General features: G+C 37.7%; 1 long non-coding RNA gene across 1 annotated transcript in view; it reads left to right on the forward strand.

Annotated features, from left to right (window-relative positions):
* Window positions 1-19,803, forward strand: part of LOC125702783 (uncharacterized) — a 289,289-nt gene that overhangs the window by 242,851 nt on the left and 26,635 nt on the right. The window contains exon 3 of the long non-coding RNA XR_007380701.1: window positions 12,521-12,642. This is a non-coding gene — a long non-coding RNA (uncharacterized LOC125702783). The remainder of the gene's footprint in view (window positions 1-12,520; window positions 12,643-19,803) is intronic.

Below are 19,803 nucleotides of genomic sequence, written 5' to 3' on the forward strand. Positions count from 1 at the left end.
TTATTGATAAGCTTGGTGTCATGATCACACCTTCCTTTCTTTCAGTACAGAAATCTCTGTATCTGGAAGCTTCAGGTGGCTATTTCAAGGGTTTTTGTTTTGCTAATGTTAGTAAAAGACTTTCAGGCATAGTTTGGAGATGTTTTTCATGCCTCTGCAGACAACTAATCCAACAGTGCACTTGACTTAATGTTTCCTAGCTTAAGTTTCAGTTCTGCAAACACTATAATGGAGATACTTGTGAACTTATTTCAGTGAATTTACTCATGCAGGAAACTAATAATTTGCAGGTGGATTTGCAGCATTTGATCTTGTTTGTATTCTGTTAAGCAACTGCTGAAAACTCTCAATCCTGAAACCATTATGAGTACCTTCAACAAGTTGGCAATGCTGTACGGAGAGAAAAGCCAACTCAGTTATAAAAGGAGAAATACTGTCTTTGGAACTAGGGGAATTGAAAAGGTAGTGGGCAGCCTCCATTCACCCAAAGGCCAGTATGATACTGCGGACTCTACTTAAGTATGGTAAATAATATGTTTGCTCTCTTTTATCAAGAATTTTGCCTCATAATGGAAATAATAATTCAGGTAAATAAATTGTAATTGAATCTTGACTAATATGGTACTTTTCTTAAAATAGAAATATTCATTAGTTACGTATGGGATATAATTACAGTGGTTTTCCACCTAGTATTTTTGATATCGTGGTGTGAAGAGTTAAATGGTTGCTGCTTCACTTGGGTTGTGCCCAGATGGGAGCTTATGGTTCTTGTTGAGTGGCCTGGTTGCCTGATGCAACTGCTGTGAGCAATCACACAGCAGGAGATTACCATGATATTTGAGAGTGCAGTTTTTGGTGCTGCCAGAAGGTCCTTTGCTGAGCCTTGATTCCACACTCTTAGATCCAAGTACTTTTGATAGCTGAAGCTGAGAAAAGAAATTGCCAAGATTAAAATATAGGAGCAGATGAGGGATCTTGAAAAAACGTTGGTCTAAAATGTTCCTCATACATGCACACCCAATTTTTCGGGGCATGTTGATGCTAGCTTCAAATGTTGTGATTTGGATCTATTCCCAAATAAGAACAATCAGCATAATACAAGACATTATCCAGAGGTGTAACTCTGCAAATTAAATGTTTGCTGAAATCAGGACTGCAAAGGGAGCAGTAGTTCACATAATGTTTTGTGATGTGCTTAAGCAGAATCTGTACAGATGGGTATTTGCTTTTCATTGCCATCTCTTTTAGCAGTGTCACTAGACTTGCAGCAGGCTCTCAGGTTGTTTCAGGAGACTCTGATGTTCCTCCTTTTATGTTTTGTAACTGTCTTCATTGAGACAAGCTTGGCATGTAGGCAAATCTTGAGTAACTTACCTGGTTTGAAATGGGGCAAGAAGCAGCAGTGGAGTATTAACCCTGATATATCCTGGTGCAAAGCAGTCCCTAGGAGCTTTTTTTCTCAAACACTGAGAAAAACTGAAACATACTGACTGCAGTAGCAAGTGATACAGAAATGACAACAGCAGTAAGAGAGAATTCTAGTGGAGAAATCCCTGTTCTACTTTGGCTGTGTTGTCTGCATAGCTGAGCACCTCTGGGATTTGTTCTTGCTCAGAGAGCTGAATCTGCTATGGATGTGTGCATGGTTTCATATGGCTGGGACATGTAGTCTCCCATGCCATCTGGACAAGAACCAGCCCTGCTTTGACAGGTGCATACTGAAAGAGCAATTGGATGCTTGTTATCATGGCTATCTTGGGTGTCTTGCAGAACCAAACAAACTCCTTGGGCAAAGAGTTTTCTTTTTTCTTTTTCCATCCTCTCCCCCTAAACCTAACTGACGCTGTCAGAGGAAGAACAAGTGGTTTTAATTGCATCTTTCTGCTCATTTCATTTCAGTTCATGTTTGATTTGTTGGCTACAGCTAAGCAAAATGCTGCAGATACACTGGCACAGACAAAAAGGATGATCTAAGCATGATGCTGTTATTACAGGTCTAACAGGGTTGATCCAATTTCCGTCTGTGTCACAGACTTCCTGTTCTGGCTTGAAAAATTCACAATTTCTCTGTGCTTTAGTTTCTTCTCTGTGAAATCATGATCAAATTAGGTGATGAATGGATTTTTCAGTTCAATGACCAAACTGTAAAATCAAAGGCAGAAGTAAGAATTTGGTTTAGAACAGAAACTTGCCAGTAAATTAGACTGAACAAACATAAAGGCCACTCTGAGTCAACTTGGAGTTTTTCGTTCAGTCTAAAATGAACTGTTGTGATTCAGTTATACCTATATTTAAAAAAGAAAAAAAAACAACCAACAACCTTTTTCTTTGACAAAAAATATTGCATTGAAATGCAAATTTAATTTTTGTAACAAGATCTGAATGAAACACTGCCACTGCCAAACAGTTCTGCGCTTTTCTGTTTTATACTTGAGGCCTTTACCTTACATTACAGAGCATTATTCACCAGAGCTGAAGAAATAGTTTTTCTGCCTCTGAAGTATTACTTTCCTGTTTAGGCAAACAGTAATAACAGTAATAAATTATGTAGCTTTATACAAGCTTGTGTTGTTTTGGCATAAATGTTTAATTGCTTAAAACAGTCTATGTCTGTGGGAGGAGGGAGGGGGGAAAATGAAGGATGAGATTACCTGGTTAGCTCACATAAAGGACATAAAGGTATTTGAACCTGGATGAAGAAGCAGATAAACAGTCTTCCGTCCAATAGTAATTTCTGATCTGGAAAGAAACATGCCTTAATGGTGGAATGATCAGTTCTGCTAATCCAAGACCTGGGTTTGATGGCAACTCTGTTTTTAATTTGGTCTAATCTCATTTCTGCTAACATTAAAGCGAGTTTAATTATGAGCAGAATCAGCCTCTTTTGTGTGACCTTGATGAGTCACTTAACCTCTCTGTGCTTTATTTTTTTCCCTCATTGATTAAATAAGGAATCATTCTTCTTTCAAGACACAAGGGTGTCTTTCTGTGGAATTGACTCAATGTTTGCAAAGTGCTTTGAGATAATAATTTCTCTCTGTAGACCTTCAGTAACATAATATACTGAACAAATTCAGGTTGGTCGAGCACCTGGTAAATCTAGGAGATGGGACTCAGAGCAGTGACCATGCTGCAATCTTTCCCTTCTGTGTCTTTTGCCCTCTATTTTTATGCTTTATTAATGAGAATTAGCCTTTATATGTACTATTAATGATGAAAAGGGTGCTCGTGAAATGAGATGTCATTGAAATATAAAAGAAAAATGAATTGTCATTGATTTATTTATTTTTTCTAAAGGTAGGTAAAATCAGTACCTAAGATAGTCTATGTAACAGAGTCATAAGGGTAATGTATTACGTAGCAACATTGGAATAAACTAACAGTGGCTTGATTGTTAAAAGACTAACTTCACTGGACCTAAAAAGTTCTATTCCTTCCATGCAGGTATTTCAGTACTAGTGTTTCCACTAAAAGTAAAACTGGAAGAATTTCTGGGAAAACAAAGCTAGAGAAATAGTCATTTATATGAGCATTTGACACAATTATAGAACTTTAGAAATCACTGTAGCAAGTTCTGAACAATGTGTAAAATGGAAAAATTCCACCAGAGGCTGAGAGCGGAGAAGAACTATATGGCCACATGGGAAGTGCTGTTGTAATTCTCCAGGCAGACACACCATCTTCAGCCTGGTTGGAAAGAGGAGTGCCTGAGATGCTGTAGATTGCCCACTTTCCTCCATAATGAATTTGCCTACTGAGGGCTAAATGAGAGCTATACTTGCACCTGAAGAAGGATTCCTCCTCACCCTACTAGAAAGTGCATTGGTGGCAATACATGAGTTACACAGAAAGAGAATAAGTACATATATTCTAGAATTTCCTTTTTTTTTTTTAAGGTGTTTGAGAACATGTTCATCTAAGTCAAAAGTAATTTCTTCCTCCTTTTCTCTGCCAGTGATTTCTCTGGTTCAAGCTTCGTGCTGACCATAAAACAGGCCCTATATCTAGTATTAATACTTCTGATCATGCATCTACAACAGCTCTCTAAAATACAATTAAAATGATACAAACCAAAATTAAACGTCTACTTTTCTGAAGAGCTGTACTGCTTCATTTTGTTTCTATTTCTTTAGTTTTAAGGAGTTTTTCTTTGAAGCCTTTCTCTAAGGCTTGCAGAGACAGAACTAGGAGAAATCTGAGGTTCTTGTATAATTTCCTAACTTCTAGAAGTGAGCTGAGTAGAAAGCCCATTTACTGCATGACTTGCAATGATAGAAATCCCAAGATTAGTCCATGCCGCTTGCTTTAGCGTGGAGCCTCAACGAAATCAACGGTGTTTTTCACAGTGCCTCGTAGTCTGGCTGGGATCCAGCTGCAGAATTGAAGTCTCCAGTGGCTGAAAGAAAAGTAAGGGAAGGTTGTATCTTTTTTACTAGAAAAACAGCGTGTCCCATGCTGAATCCTTCCCAATTTGATAAGACTCCTCAAGGTCTTCCACCTAAGCGCTGGATGGCTGGAGAAAAACGTGCATGTCCTGGAATGCTTCCTCATTCCTTGATAATTATACCAATAGTTATCTAATTTTGTAAGAGAGCTCATCCATGGGTAGCGAATTGCTTTACAGAAAGTGAATTGCCTAGATTAAGTGTCAACCCTGGGCTGTGATGCCGCATCTCTTTTCAGCCATGCTCCAGAGATGGTGTCTGTGAGGAGCCCATGTCGACACCCTATGAGCCAGCTAATAATAAAAGAAAGGGCATTCATTTCTTGGGTGGCTCGTCCATAGGAATAAGCTGTGTAGGAGTTAAAGTCGCAGGCTCCAGCTGAAAGGCCGGTAGGAGTTAACGCCATGGCAGCCGCAGCAGCTCGGATCAGTGGAAAGCAGTTTAGCCACTAGAGGGGACTAAAGACCTGCACTGGGTTGTCCTGGGTCATGAATTCGGTTTTCTCAGGAGCCACGCGAAGATGCAGAGCAGGTGAGAGCTGCAGGATCTGCTCTGGGGGTGAAGTGCCGGCCGTGCCCTGCGAGCAGGTTGCGGGGAAGGCTTCTTTCCTCGGCCCGCTCCGCTGCGAAAAGCAGGGAGAGCGGCAGTGAGTGCTCAGTACGGAGCCGGGAGCAGGAGCGGGATCGTGCCTGTGTTTGTCTGCCGAGGTACCTCTGGGATCACCAGAATATGCTGATGCAGGTGTTGTCAGTGCCGGAGATCTCTGTTAGATTAGTATGCTAATACTCATTTTGTCCCGCGTTCACTGAGTGAACCTGAAGTACTGATCTGTATTTTGGGAAGCGCCTTACCAGTAGCCTATTCTGCAGTGGAGGGAGAAAAATTTAAAGCTGTAGTAGATCTTTTCTGTAGAAGATTGCATGCTGAGTTCAGTCCTTTTTGTGCAGTAGATACACTGCCCTACTACAAATGAGAAGAGAAAGAAGAAAATTCAGTTTCTGTTCAGGGAGAAGGAATGGGCAGCCTGTGAATATCAGGAAAAACTTTATACGTATCAGGAAAAAAACTTTAAAGGGTTGTTCAGCACTGGAATAGGTTCCCCAGGGAGGTGGTTGAGTCACCATCCCTGGATGTGTTTAAAAACCATTTGTTTGTGGTGCCTGGGGACATGATTTAGTGGAGGGTTGTTAGAGTTAGGGTAGTATGGTTAGGCTGTGGTTGGACTTGATCTTTAAGGTCTTTTCTAACTGGAGCAATTCTGTGACTCTATGAAATGCTGTTTGAGTCTGAATTTTGTCTAGTTTTTAAGTATTAAACGTGTCATACAATTGGCTTCAGTAATGGCGATTACTTCCAGTTTCACCTTAGCCAAACTATTAATCATTGGCTTGATGCTAAGTATGGAAGATGAGCTGTTGTTCACAGCTATCCTTGACTTTCTTAAACCAGTTTTATTTATAGCTCCCTCCTCTTCCAGCAAAGATTCTTGACGTGTTTTATGATATCCTATCTGCCTAACATCCTGCTACAAATGGTGGGATTCTGCACTCTCTAGAGTGCAGCCTCTCTTTCAGACAAAATTACTTTCTGAGATATCAGTATACAAACTGTAATGAGGTTTTTTTTTATCAGGAGTTTGAATGTACTGGGAAAATGTACTGAGTTGCTGGAGGAACACAGCAAAGGGGGTTGCTAAGCTCTCTAGGGGCAACTTATGGATAGGCGTCTAGGTTTGCAGCATACATGAACAGGGAATCGGGTTCAGGAGATGTTGTATTACAGACGTGTATTCTCCCTAAAAGAGTAATGTATGACTAAATGCTTCTTAAGTTCTGTACTTCAAAGAAGCGTTCTGGTGTTTGTGAAATCTGAGAAACTTTTCATTTGCAGAAACAGATTTGAGAGAATCCTTCTATAACTGGGTAAGAAAGGAAGGAGTTAACATGAACACATGTACAGGCCAAGATTTTAAGTGGATCAAAACTGAATTGCGTTTATGATGCTATCCTTGGACTGGAGAACCAATGCAAGCGTCATGCTTGTATTATATACAGATAAATCACAAATTATTTAAGTGTAAATGGCTGGAAAAACTTGGTTCATTTAAATCTGATTTTTTTAATAATAATAACATATTTTCACTTTATGCTGTGAAACACTCAAGGTTGTTAAGATAATGTTCGCTCCCACAACGAATGAGTCAGCTCTTCAAACCTAATAATTAGTATCCTCATTGATTCCTATGATCACTCAGCCCACGATAGGGTATTTGTGGCTTCCAGTCTTCTGGACGCAGCCATATGGCATCCCAGTGGGAGCCAGGGCACTGACCCTGGGCTATTACAAGGGATACATGGTTGGCATGCTAGACTACTGATTAAATATTAACCATAGCAGACACATTATTTCCACTCTGCTTTGAAATGAGTCTTTAATTAGAAAGAAAATAGCAGCTGCAAATGAAGTTTCATGGTTGTTGTCTGAAGTAAATATTTTGACCCATTGCTTGTGTGGTACAAGCTCAGAAATGTCCCGTGAGGCTTTCAGGCTGCCACTCAGACCGTATAGAAGAGTCTTGAAGAGTATGCAGCCATCAACTATCTAACATAAGTAAGGAAGTTTCAATAGGGGAAGCATCTTGCCTAAATAATAATATAGTAATGTAATAATATATTATAATAATAATATAATTTTGTTAAATGTAGCCATGGACCTGCTACTCTTGTTGTCTGAACAGCTGAAACTATTTTAGTCTTTTCACTTTTTCATGATAATGTAAATTCTTGTCAAATTTACCAGGTGCTTTGAGTCAGTTCTTTAACTATCTTGTTTTTATTCTTATGTGCCCTAAAAGAAGAGCCATTGTGTTACATTCTGGGGGAATAACTAGTTAAGGATGCACGTTTTACAGTTCAGGAGTAATATACAGCTTTAGAGATGTAACTTCAGTGTTTTGTCCTTTGTAAGATGCTGAGATAATCCAGAATTTCTTTTTTTCACCCTCAGAAATGAAGGTGTAATCAAATTTCTTGCTCCTAAGACCTTGGTTTTCTCTTGGCTGTTTTCCAGCTCCTGAGAAATCTTTCTTAAGAAGAAATGGATTCTTAATGTGTTTTTAAAAAACTAACAAACAAACAACATGTTGCTGAAACTTAATACTTGCTGTAAGTTCAAGGGAGAATTTTGTAAATATAGTCATTTGAAAAATTTATTTGATGTCTTTTTTATATCGAATCATGTGCATCTTTTTAGGATTTATAGCTAGCCAGTTAAGCAGTGGTTTCAAATGCCAAAGTCCTGCCACTTCATTTTGTGTTATAAGCCCTAAAAGTGACTGTTTCATTTTTTTAACACAGTTTTCTAAGGGACAAGGTTGAATAAAGTTCTTGATGTGTTTGTTATTACAAATCTTTTAGATTGGGGTTATGCTCATTCATAACTTCAGTGCAAACAAAGTTTTAGAAACAATTTTAGCTATGGAACAAACTAAAAACCCATCAGAAGTGCTGGTAGTACCTAGCAACAGTCTGTATATTATGAAAAACTTTCTTACAGAGGATGCTGCTGGTTAATCCAAACAGTTAATGTTCTTAATGCTCTAGAAAGTCTGATGTAGCACGTATTCAACACCAGTCCTCATGTAAATATTTTACATTGTCTGTTTCTTAAAGCCGTGGGTGCTCTTTTTTTCCTGCAGAGTATGCATATTTGCACTACACACATTCTTCCAATGCACTGGTTAATTAAGTTAAATTTCAGAGCAGCCTACTTCTTAGATAATTCCTGTGATTTTAATAATAGCAGTTTTGATGAAGACCCTAAAAATTAAAACCACCTCCTTCTTCTCTAGTATTCTTCTCTGGATTATACTTCTGGAAGTGGAAAGCACATATTAATTTTCTTCTTTGCTTTTTAATTAAAGCTGGCTTCTGTAACTGAGGGTTTGAAATTGGTTAGTACTCTTTAAAGCAGTGATGTCTTAATCCACAAATGAAAATGAATGTTTTCTCTGTAAACAATAAGGAAGACTGTCTGCTGAAACAGGTGAGAAGATAACAAATATAAATTGTATATGTTGGTATTGAAGAAACTCTGTACATACTAAGTAAGAACAAATTCTGTCTTCCTGGAAACAAAGGAGTCTTGAACAGGGGTTGCTTAGGAGATTACAGGAGATTCTGAAGGGATGTTATTCCCTCTGAAGTCCCACTTTCACCACTGGTACATGCTGAAACCTGCACTAAGCTTTTTAAAAGTGGTAGCTGTCACAGTTCTGGCCTGGTTCAGCCTGGTTCCATCACTAAATGGGGCAGAGGGACCCACAGGCCCATGCCTCGAGATGGACCTAAAGGCAAAACAGCGGCAATGAGCTAAGGGTGAAAGCTAATTTACAAAATATGATAGAGGAATGTGAGATAACACAGTAAAATGCAATATAATTGGAATTGAAGCTAATAAATCAAATAAAATGAGGGAGAGTGTGTCCAAAAAACCACAGGCCTTACTCAAATGTTGAAGGCAAGACAGCTAGGGAGCACTCACTGCAGAGATGAGCAGGAAAAGAAGGGCTATCTAGTGACTCCCAATCCATTTTATCTTTACCTCTAAACAGAAAGCAGAAACAGAACAGTGAATTATTTGTAGTTCTTCTCTTCTGAGAAAGGTAAACCCAGAACTATTGACAATCCACACAACTAGAGCATTAACTCTTTAGCTCCCAGTGCACTACATGATGTTATGATGTGAAATACCAATAACAGAAATCATAAAAACTGTGACAGTAGTAATGTCCATTGCCAACAGTTGTAAGGCCTTACCAACTCCCAGAGTAACTTCAATGCTTCAGTAACAACCCTTGTAACAAAGGTTTTGGGTGGTTTTCCTCAGTTTCATCCAAGTGCTTTTACAGCACTATGAATGATCAATATCAAAAGGGAGAGTTTCTTCCCTTGGTGTTCGTTCATAAAGTAGACTATCAACGTTCTCCCTTCAACTGTAAAAGCAGCTCAAAGACTGAAGTCCTTAGGGAAATTCCCAGTGATTTCCCTAAGCTTTGATGGAGGCTGTATCCATGTACATGTGCTCTGTCTTTTCTTCTTATGTTGTGCATGAAAACTTTCAAAGTATCTAGGAAGAAATCTATTTTGAGACTGGCAATAGGTGAAATTCTGCCATCAGTTTCACTCTTTTTGATGCAGAGCAGCTGGACTGAAATGCATGTGAATTCTTCTTATTTCACTTTTGAACAATTTGAAGCAGCATTTAGCCCACTATACTGAATTATATAGAAATTATCCTGTAAAGGTCTCATTAGTCTATCTCTGCTTCAATTTTTCTACATTAATTGTTTCACCTAATATGTGAGAGATAGTGGGTCTGGCTGTTTACATAAGACGATTTATATTATATATACATTTTAAATCCCTAGCTCTGTTTTTGAGGTTTCTTTGAGAGTGGTAGGACATGCTTTAACAAAGGGATAAGTGATTTAAAAACTATAATGATCCTTGCACTAGAGAAGACTCTCTTAAGTCAATAGGCGCCTGTTAATTATTTTTTTCCTGTGCCATGAACTTTGCAATTGGTGTCTGTCTGGTTTCCTTAAGCTTCCTCCTCATCATCAGAGCCTTAAATGTAACACATCGACGGCAGGTAACTCATGTAGAAGTTTACTGATTTGACTTGAGGCTTACTATGCCCATCAGAGTCTATGAAAGTAGAAAGAAAAAATCATTTTTTAGTCCTTGGAGGTTCTTTGTCCGTTTATGTTACCTGTTAGATTATGCAGCATTTGAAGAAGACTGTCCTGGTCACTGTTCTTGTTACTCCTTCCTCCTTTGTATCTGATTTGAGTTGAAGTAGGAAGCAGGCAACCATTAGGGAACCTTTTTTTTTTTTTTTTTTTTTTTTAAATTTGTTTTTTTTAATCTGAATGATATCTTAATAACCTAACGTGTAATTTTGGGTATTATGAGACAGGTTTCTAAACAATAAGCTAAAACATTTTCATCACTTGTCATAGCAGATTCAAGAGCACTTACATATACTCTATGATTTATTTTTGTCCTGTAAGACAAACAACTCCATTTTACCCTCATATGAGGAGAGTAGTTATACATTAATGCTTCCTCAGTCTTTCTGTAAAGAGCATTGGAAACCATTTCCAACTTTTAACCTTTGGATTATAGGTAAATTAGTGTTGTGTCTTGTGGAAGAAGGACTGTGTTCGTTGTGTCTTGGTTCCAAAAACTTTGGGACCAAGAAGATACAGAAAACATACTATAATATGAAGAAATAATTGTTTCTCTAACCATGAGTTGTTTTTTGTTATTGTTGTTTGTTTTGTTTTGTGTGTGTTTTCCCAGTCAGGCTCATTTTATTGCTTAAAACTAGGGAACAAAGTCCCCTGCATGATAAGTAACTTCTGATCCTGACAGGTCATAGAGACAAATGAGCCATGTCAAAAGAAACTTATATAGACTTATCTAAATTTTTTTCTGACCTTACTAAACCTAGAAAATAGATAATGTGAACTCGAACTATTGAAGCATTAGATGTGTGTAAAAGCTAATAAGATTGCATACTGACTGATTTCTATCCTTTTTCTCCAAGGAGTGTAACAGTTGCTCAGAAATGACCCAAATAATTTTTATTAATGGGTCCAACATTACTTTCATTTCAAAAGAGACAAATCATTTAATAAAATGTGTGTTCAGTTGTGTTCATTAGTGCTAATCAGTAGTTCATTAAACCTTAATCATATCAATTTAGAGCCACTAATATTCAGGTAGTTTAATAAAGGACCCAGCAGTAAAAGAGCACATGCTGCATATTCAGGAGCATATTAATCCATAGCAAACCCTGCTTGAATACCCACTGCCCATTCAGCCGGGTGTCAGGGGCAGAGTGCTGGTCTGGCTTCACATTGAGTGACATGTGCAGGCTTGGGCACCTCACTACAAAAAGGACATAAACCTATTGCAGAGAGTCTGAAGGAGGGCTACAAAGATGGTGAAGAACAGCATGGAGCTGCATCAAGAGAGGGGAGCTGGGGGTCAGGGACAGGGTCTGCTCCAGAGGGCGGTGGGCACGGAATGGGCTGCACAGTGCTATGGGTGCAGCCCCAAGTGCTGGAGTTCAAGGCGTGTTTGAATACTGCTCTCAGACAAAGGGTTTGGATTTTGGGTGGTGCTGAGTGGGGCCAGGAGTTGGTCTAGATGAACCTTGTGTGTCTCTGCAAACTCAGGATATTCCTGCTTGTATGAAACAGTACACAGCGTGGCACATACTGCACTTACATATGATGAAACCTTTGTCTTGTAGAGAACTGTTTTTGTTGGTGAGGGTGGGGTTTGAGCAAGGAGTGGATACAGATTGAAGCTTTTTGGCTAACTCCCTTAGTAGAAACAGCACAGTAACGTGCTGAGGGAAATCCCTGGACAAATTCTAAATATATTGGTAAGGCTTAGTATTTTGAACTGACGGTTTGTAAAACAGCATATTGGAGAATACTGTGCATAATATCCACTCCATAAAGTAGTCAACATATGTAAAAATTTCAGGATATGAGCCATGACATCTACTAATGCCGCTGCTACTAATGTCTTATTCAGTTCTTCTGACTTTAGCGTGGTATATACTTTTCAGAGCTCTCATGTTATCTTCCAAGAAGGGCTGTTATCAGATGAACAATTTTCTCTGGATTTGTGGAGTTTGCACAGTGCTGCAGACAATGCTGAGCTTTTTGCTATTTGTGTATTAAAAAGTCACTCTGTATTTCATGGTTTATGCTGAAGTCCAGAAAATAAGAGAAGAGTAACTGGTGTATCAGTACAGTAGCTGAGATTTTCCAGAAGCATCATAAATGGTGTTATTCCAGTTCAAAGTTGAGATTTATGAAAGTCTGTATGAGCAAGGAGTTTTTAATTACTTCTTTGAACCAAACAAGAGTTAACAGATAGTTACAAAGTGTAAATATGTGGGGAATCCTGGGATTATTTTTTGCTTATTCTTAAGGTATTTTCTTCACAGAAATCCAGTTGTAGTTCCTTAGATGTTGCTTTCTCTATTTTTAGGTGACTCTAAATTAAGTGCAACACGTGAATGTATTCCCCCTGAGAAATGCAATAAACTATTTTGCTATCAAGTGCATTAAGATTTCATCATACAGTGAAATCATTCTTCTGATTCTTTCCAGGTAAGAAGATTGTTTGACTCTAATTAGACCCCTACTTTTGTCCTCTTTTGAACTATCATCTTTTTTTCTTCTGACTTAGCGATTTTAATTGGCAATGTGTTTTTCCTGCTCTATAGCCTTAGCTTTTTCTTCCGCTTCTTTTTTTTTTTTTAATGTCAAATAAAGAAATGAAAATGTTGTGGAAAAATGAATTCTATACCAACTGTATTTAGTAAATGAGTTTCCAAGCATATCAGTGCAATAAAGTCTTAAGTGTCTTTTCTAAGATGACTATATTCATCATGTCTTGACTAAGCACTTCTGTACAGGTAAGTAAATGATATATTTGTTTTCCCATCCTACTGTCATCAGAAATGAGTTAAATGCATACAGAATGATCCTGGATAATTTCTATTTATTATCTTGATAGTCATCCCAATAGTATATTCATCGTGCTGGTCTGAGTATTGCAATTAAGCCTGCCTCTCTGATGACCGGATGTTCTTGTAATGCATTATTTTACCAACTGTCAAAAACTCTCCTAAATAAAACTGACATTATGGTAGGCTGGTAACACTTAACATACTTGTGTATGAGCTTATCATCAGCTGCAAGAAAGAGTGTGGGTTCATACAGTGTTGTCAAACCTGAACAGTACCACTGGGATTTCCAGCCCAGCAGGGACAGGTTAAAATTTTAGTACAGCATGATATTTCCTTCTCCTGCTCTGTTGTCATATGACATAGATAGCAAACAGCTCTAGTGAATATAGACAGCTCTGTGCAGATAGGACCTCCTGGGCAAAAATAACATTATTGGATATTTTACTTGCTGGTCTTTCTTTTCTGTTCCTTAGAAGCCTCTAGCACATACTGTGGCAAAATCTGGAAGAAGATATTAGGTAGGACTGGAGAGAAAAGACAGCTCAAACCAGATACAGCTCATATTTGGCAAATAATCCATACAATATATTCTGGAACTATTTTTGGAGAATTTGCTTAAACCCTTTATACTAGCAAAATGCCTGTGAAAAATCAGGAGAGGATAAAATCAGAAATTTTTGTGATGTTCTAAGAGTTGTCAACAGCACAAGCTCTCTGACTTGTACACTTTACAGTATGCAGGCTGTTGGTGAAATGAAAAGCAATTTGGCCTATAGAAGATGAATGGTGAATTGGCATGATGTCCTGTTATACCTGAACTGGTTACACTTACGAAGGTTACATATCAGAAAGCAAATAATTCAAAATGTAATTGGTTTGATCTGAATATGAGGCTTCAGGTAGATGCTGCATCTTCTGGACTCTTTGTGTAGTCATTGATAGTACCTGAGCAGGATCAAAGTATTATTCTAGATATCATTGGTCTTAGGTAGGTAGGTAGTTAGATAAGTGCAGTTGGGATAGAGATTGTAAAGAGAACAGGAAGCACTCAGCTTGTCTGTAACAGGCAGGGGTTACCTGGGATACCTTTGGTACACTCACTAGAGGACAGGCACCAGAATACAGTTAATAACATAATGTGAAGCAAGGATGGAAAGAGTGTTATTAGGAATACGTGTTGATCATGAAAGTTATATCCTGGTAATGTTCAGGACATAAAAACAATTTAAACACATGATTTCTTTGCAAATATCAGGAACGTTAGCTTGAAAGGCTAATTAAATACTGGGTCTAAGAATAACAGTAAGAGGTTTTCTGGAAGAGATAAATCGCATGTTTTATATAGACTAATAAAATATTATGAACTGGACATATTTCCAAAATTGTCAGAGTAAGGAGGTCTAGATGATACTGTTGCAGTGTAGAACCATTACATTTCTTTTGTTTGTTTGGGAATTTTAATAAGCATCCTCTTTCTCCTTAATGGCCATTTGATGTTCTACATGAAATCTGTGTGGGTGGTTTTCATTCTAATACATAATAGGCAGATATTCACATCATGCAAAAAAACTGTGTTAATTTGTTATGTTCCCTAAAGAAACCAGTAAGGGAATGGAGGCTAAGCATTGAAGCTAGAGGCTGGAGACTGAACTTCTAGCAGATAGTCTGTGTTACTCATTAAACATATTTCAAATAGCTCAGTTTTGTTTTGCTAAGTGCTTGTGTGTTTATTTTTCATCTTTATTTTCATAATTGCCTTAAGTTGGTGTCAGCTATTTAGCCAGTTGAAATGAGTTCCATAAAAGTAGCAACCTGAATTCTTTGTTCTCAGGACATTACTTTCCATATGTCTGAGGTTTTTTTCTGGATACCCTTCATGTTGCTTTTGGTCTCCTCCATGGTCGTTCAAGTTTTTTGAGAGTTGTTGTTGTTAACCTGTTGCTTTTGGCAGCCCTTCAAATGAGTTTTGTTCTCCAAAATCCTTTTACCTTCATTGTGGGCTTCTGTTTTCAAAGGAATAGTTTTTCAACAAAAAACTTGTTCTTTCTGTACTCTGATCAACTGTATGAGACTAGAGAAAGAGGTGGGAGAAGCACACTGAGAGGAAGAAAGTGGTTTTTGTCTTTTAATTAACTGATAAAAAAAAAGAAAGGAGGTGTATTTGAAGTATAAATAAGACTTGGCTTATTTGAAGTATAATATATTGAAAGAAAAAGTTAATAATGAATACAAAAAGTATAAGGAAATGTGAAGTACAGAAACTTCAGGAAGGAAGACTAGTAAATAAAACATGAGAAATCAAGTTAAATATGCAGGTTATTTTAAAAAAAATGTATACAACAAATCTGCAGTAAAGCTAAGGGTCATTGAAGCTGTTGGAAAACCTGAAAGGAGAAGAGTTGTTAGGTGAAGTTGATGTTGCTAAGAACTGAAATGAGTTGTCTGTAGGAATAGTTTCTGAGAAAAGGTCATACACTGAAGACTATGATAAATGGCTTTTTTTTTTTTTTCTGTGAGGATGTAAAGTTGCATTAGACCTGGGAAAATTAAAACACCAGCTGAATTGATTCACAAGAATTCAAAGTAAGTAATACAGGAAATTGGAAACCTGATGATAGAAGAAAGCCCTGTAGAAATGAATAGTGCTTCCTGAATTGCTGGAGCTGTAGTGTGGTAGTATGTTGTCATAGCAATGCCTGGTATAAAAAAATGGAGATTAAGTTTGCAAACACTTTTTCAGTATAGCTGCCTTGATACATGTGCTGTTTGGTAAGGGAATATACAGTGATAGTAACTCAGCAGAGTTTGAAAATGAGCCTAAGGGATTTGGAAGCAGAAATTACAATGAAGATGTATAATGAGGCTAGTACTCATGTGTCAACTAAAATACATGAAAATCTCTGAAGTGTTAAGGTGGTTGTTTTTGTTTTGTTATCATTTTCACAGTAAAACTGTCTGCGTAGGCTTTGGGACAAATTTTGCAACTGAAACACATGGCTTCCAAGAAGTACAGTTGTTTTTGTATTGCGTGGGTTTCAACTAATTTTCATAGTCTAAATTTATCTACTTCTGTCTTCCCTGTGCTGGCTGTGAAAGCTCTAAAGAAGCTGGTGTAAGGCCATTTGTTGAATGGAGAAATGGTATCTGACAGTCTGAAGTACTAATTTACAAGGGTAAACAAGGGTTCTGTAAAGAATATGGGGAAAACAAAAGCTTTGCAACTCACTGTGAAAAGAAATCAAGGCTGTAACTCTAGACATCATTTTAAGTAGATATTAGGGCTTGAATAGCAGTTGCTTGGATTGGGTTGTTCATAGGAAGTCTGTAAAGCAATCTATGCATGTACATTTTCTAATGAAAAGAGACTGTAGGCAAATGGCAGTTGGACTTCTGTTGGTGAAGAAATCTTATGTCTTTAACATGTTTTAATTACAGAATACAATTATTACAATATTACAATATTGTGATGTTTATTATTTTTAATAATATAATATTTTAAAAATAAATATATAGTATTTTTAAATAATTAATTACAATATGTTTATTTACAGAATATGTAAAGTGTTTAATATGTTTAAATACAGAATATGCAATTAAAAATTTGCTTAGAAGGATAGCACTTTACTTGGGGAGCAAATTATTATTTTTCCTCTACTGTGATGATACAGTTTAAGCTGTTCTTGGTTTTCAACTTAGATTTGATTTTTATTCTTAGAATTCTTTTCGAATGATGGGCTTTAATGATACTTGGACAAAAATTTTTAAAAAATTATTTTTTTTTCTCATTTTTGTCTAACTGGTACTGCAGACACATGAAAAGATGCAACTGAGTGGATCACAGTTTTCCTGTTACTTGAATCAAAACAGTCCATGAAACTAAAGGCTCTGGCTTTGCTCCCTTCTTTCTGATCCTAGCCTAAGGCAGTCTGAAAGATTCAGGCTTACCATGTCACCAAGTATAAAAATGATGTATTGCTTCTCTGAAGTGTTCTTCAAATCTAATTTTTACTGCATGGAGCACAGAACTAGTTGTATGATTGAGCTTAAAAAAAGGGTAGGTAAATATTTGATTAATTGAATATGAACTTTGGAGAGGAAACCAGCTAGCTAGTTCTTTGGCATGTCACTCTTCTCTCTGGTAGCTAATGCAAGTAACACAAAAATGTTTTAAAAAAATCACTTTTACGCTTTCGTATACGGACACGAGTCAAGCAGAATGTTTCACCATACCATTTTCCTGCTGGCTGTTCAACAAGTCCTTTGATAGAGTTTCACTAAGTTAGAAGGTGACTGCGTCAAAAGTATAACGTTTTCAAAATCCTTATCTATCTTTGATATTTTCTTTAAAATCAATCCCAGTAGTCATTAGCTGTGAGTTGCAGAAAACTGCAGCATCCATTTCTGTGTGATGCGGGCTTATTGGCAATCATTTCACCTTTAAAAGCTTGCATCAAGCAATGGGTTTAATTATTAGCTGTTTGGCTTTGTTTCTTTGGAAGCAAAAGCAGGGGTAGATACAACCTTATCCCAGGTGTAAACGCATAGGAATTGTAGCTCTGGAGCCTCCTACTCATGTTTCCTTGTAGCTGGCTGTAACTGGAGCTTGTAAGACTTGAGAACTGGCTAAAGGTAGAAGGGGAGATCTGATTGTTGTGCTGATAGAGCCAAGCCAGATTTTTGTCAGGAAAGGAGGCATTCAAACAGCAGTTTCCAGGAGGTATGTGGACAATGCAGTGATTTGCAGTTCAGTTTGGCTCAACAGGATGAAGTACACTGTCTGAGGATATGATAATTGAAAATGCCTTTTTTTTTTTTTTTTCCCTCTTCCTGTTTCCTGTAGAGGAAGCAAAACTTTGACTAAGATGATGGTGATTATTTTGGCAGTTAAGGCTTTCCTTACAGACATGCAGTGTTTCCACCTGAGCAGTACAATTATTTTTATAGTCTTACCGCGCGGGGTCCTGTTATCACAGATTTTTTTTTTTTTTTTTTTTGAAGATTTGCTGAGTAGTTCCACAAAATATTAAACAGTATTTTCATGTGCTAAGGGCTGGGTTTTCAGAATTCTTTGAGTCCAGATGTCCAGGGGAAGACTGGTTCCACTATAGCATCAGAATGAAGTCCAGAGTAAAGACATTGAAGGTACTGTCCAAAAAACTCCTCAGTGTGGCATTACCATTGTAAATTCAGACACAGAAATCACACAGGCTCTATGTCTGTCCTGCTGAAACCTTGTAAAGGTTTCTGATGTATTACTCTGTCACTTAAACAGAAAGGATTCAGATTATTTATGCGAAGCTCTTTAAGAAACCATCTACATCATGCCTAAAAGCGCACCTAGAAATGTCATGGCTTCAGATAGAGAATATATCTGCCTCCAAGAGTTTGGTAGCTCCTTGAACATCTTTGTTCATGTGAGCCCGAGATGTGATTTGAAGGATAAGAAGTGAACAGGCTGTATTTACTGTAAAATAGTGATATGACAACAGTTTGACCTTTCTGAATTAGAAATTCATTTGCATCCGATTCTTCGCTGTTCTTGTATTTGTTTTGCGTATGTAAAGCTCACTTCCATATCAAATACAAGGTGTGGGCTTGTGAAGGAAAAGATTATGATCATTTAATTTGGAAGATATTCACTACAAAAGAAACAACGTGTAGCATCTGAGCTAAAAAAGCAACTAATACTTAGTTGTTTCTGAAGCCTAACTTTGAATGATACGATCAGATATCAAAATATATGTAACTTCTTCTGCAGATATGAACTTACTGAGGCATTTGGGTATGCTGGCTTTCTCTGAATGCTGGTAGGTGTGCATCTGCCTGACATGGTGGTAAAACACATCCCAAGTGTGTTGCCTTGCACTGAGCCAGCTGGATGGCTTTGTCCAGATTCCTGGAAGTGGCAGATTTAGGGACACTACTGTGGCATCTCTTTTTGACAGTCTCACTAAGACCAATTTGTGTCCTGTTAGGCATCATGGAGAGTTGGCTTAGTTGCTGTGAAGCCTCACAAGATGGACTTAACTTCAGCACCCAAGTTCTGAAAGTTTGTGGGACTGCATATGCCTTTGGCTCATCACATTATATATGTGTATAAATTATGTCATGAAAGCCTGTACTTATTCATTCCAGTGCTGCTAAGATGCTTTGATGTGCTTGGATTAGATGGTGAAGAAACCTTAGCTCAGCTGGCAATATCCCACAGAGGGTAGATGCATGCGTATAGTATGAATATAAATTCTCTTTGAGGCCTTACAGAGAAACAAGGCTTACATACAGATCTTACAAACTATTTTGGGTTTCTGTAGGAGCATCTTAAAAGTGGAGTGTACAGTAGAAAGACACTACTTGGAGTGTTGCTTTGAAAAACACAGGTAAAAACCAGTATGTGTGCTTAAGATGAATGAGTGAAGTGCCTTTTCATATGTAGTGAAAGCACACAGAAAATAGTGCTTAGCATGGGGATAGCAGTGGCTTTGTTTGGGGATGGCAGTAAATGAGTGGACCTCAAGTGCTGGCAGTTTCTCCTAAGTCTCAAGCAACTGGGAGAAGCCCTGGTCCATGCCCTGCCTTTTTGTCTGTCCATTTTCTCAGCCATGCTTTGCTTGTCTGTTAAGTGCTGAATGCAAGTGGGTAATATATTTCTAACAGAGAAAAATCAACATTTCTTTCTTTACTTATAGCCACAGGCTTATCTGAATGCTGACATTTGAGGGACTCTGTGTGAAGGAGCACAAGTCAATATGTTTATGCTCCTCTAGGTAACAGCAGCTATAGCAATCCCACCATGAATTTT

This window comes from Lagopus muta, chromosome 1, assembly GCF_023343835.1.
Source record: "Lagopus muta isolate bLagMut1 chromosome 1, bLagMut1 primary, whole genome shotgun sequence".
Classification (NCBI taxonomy): domain Eukaryota; kingdom Metazoa; phylum Chordata; class Aves; order Galliformes; family Phasianidae; genus Lagopus; species Lagopus muta.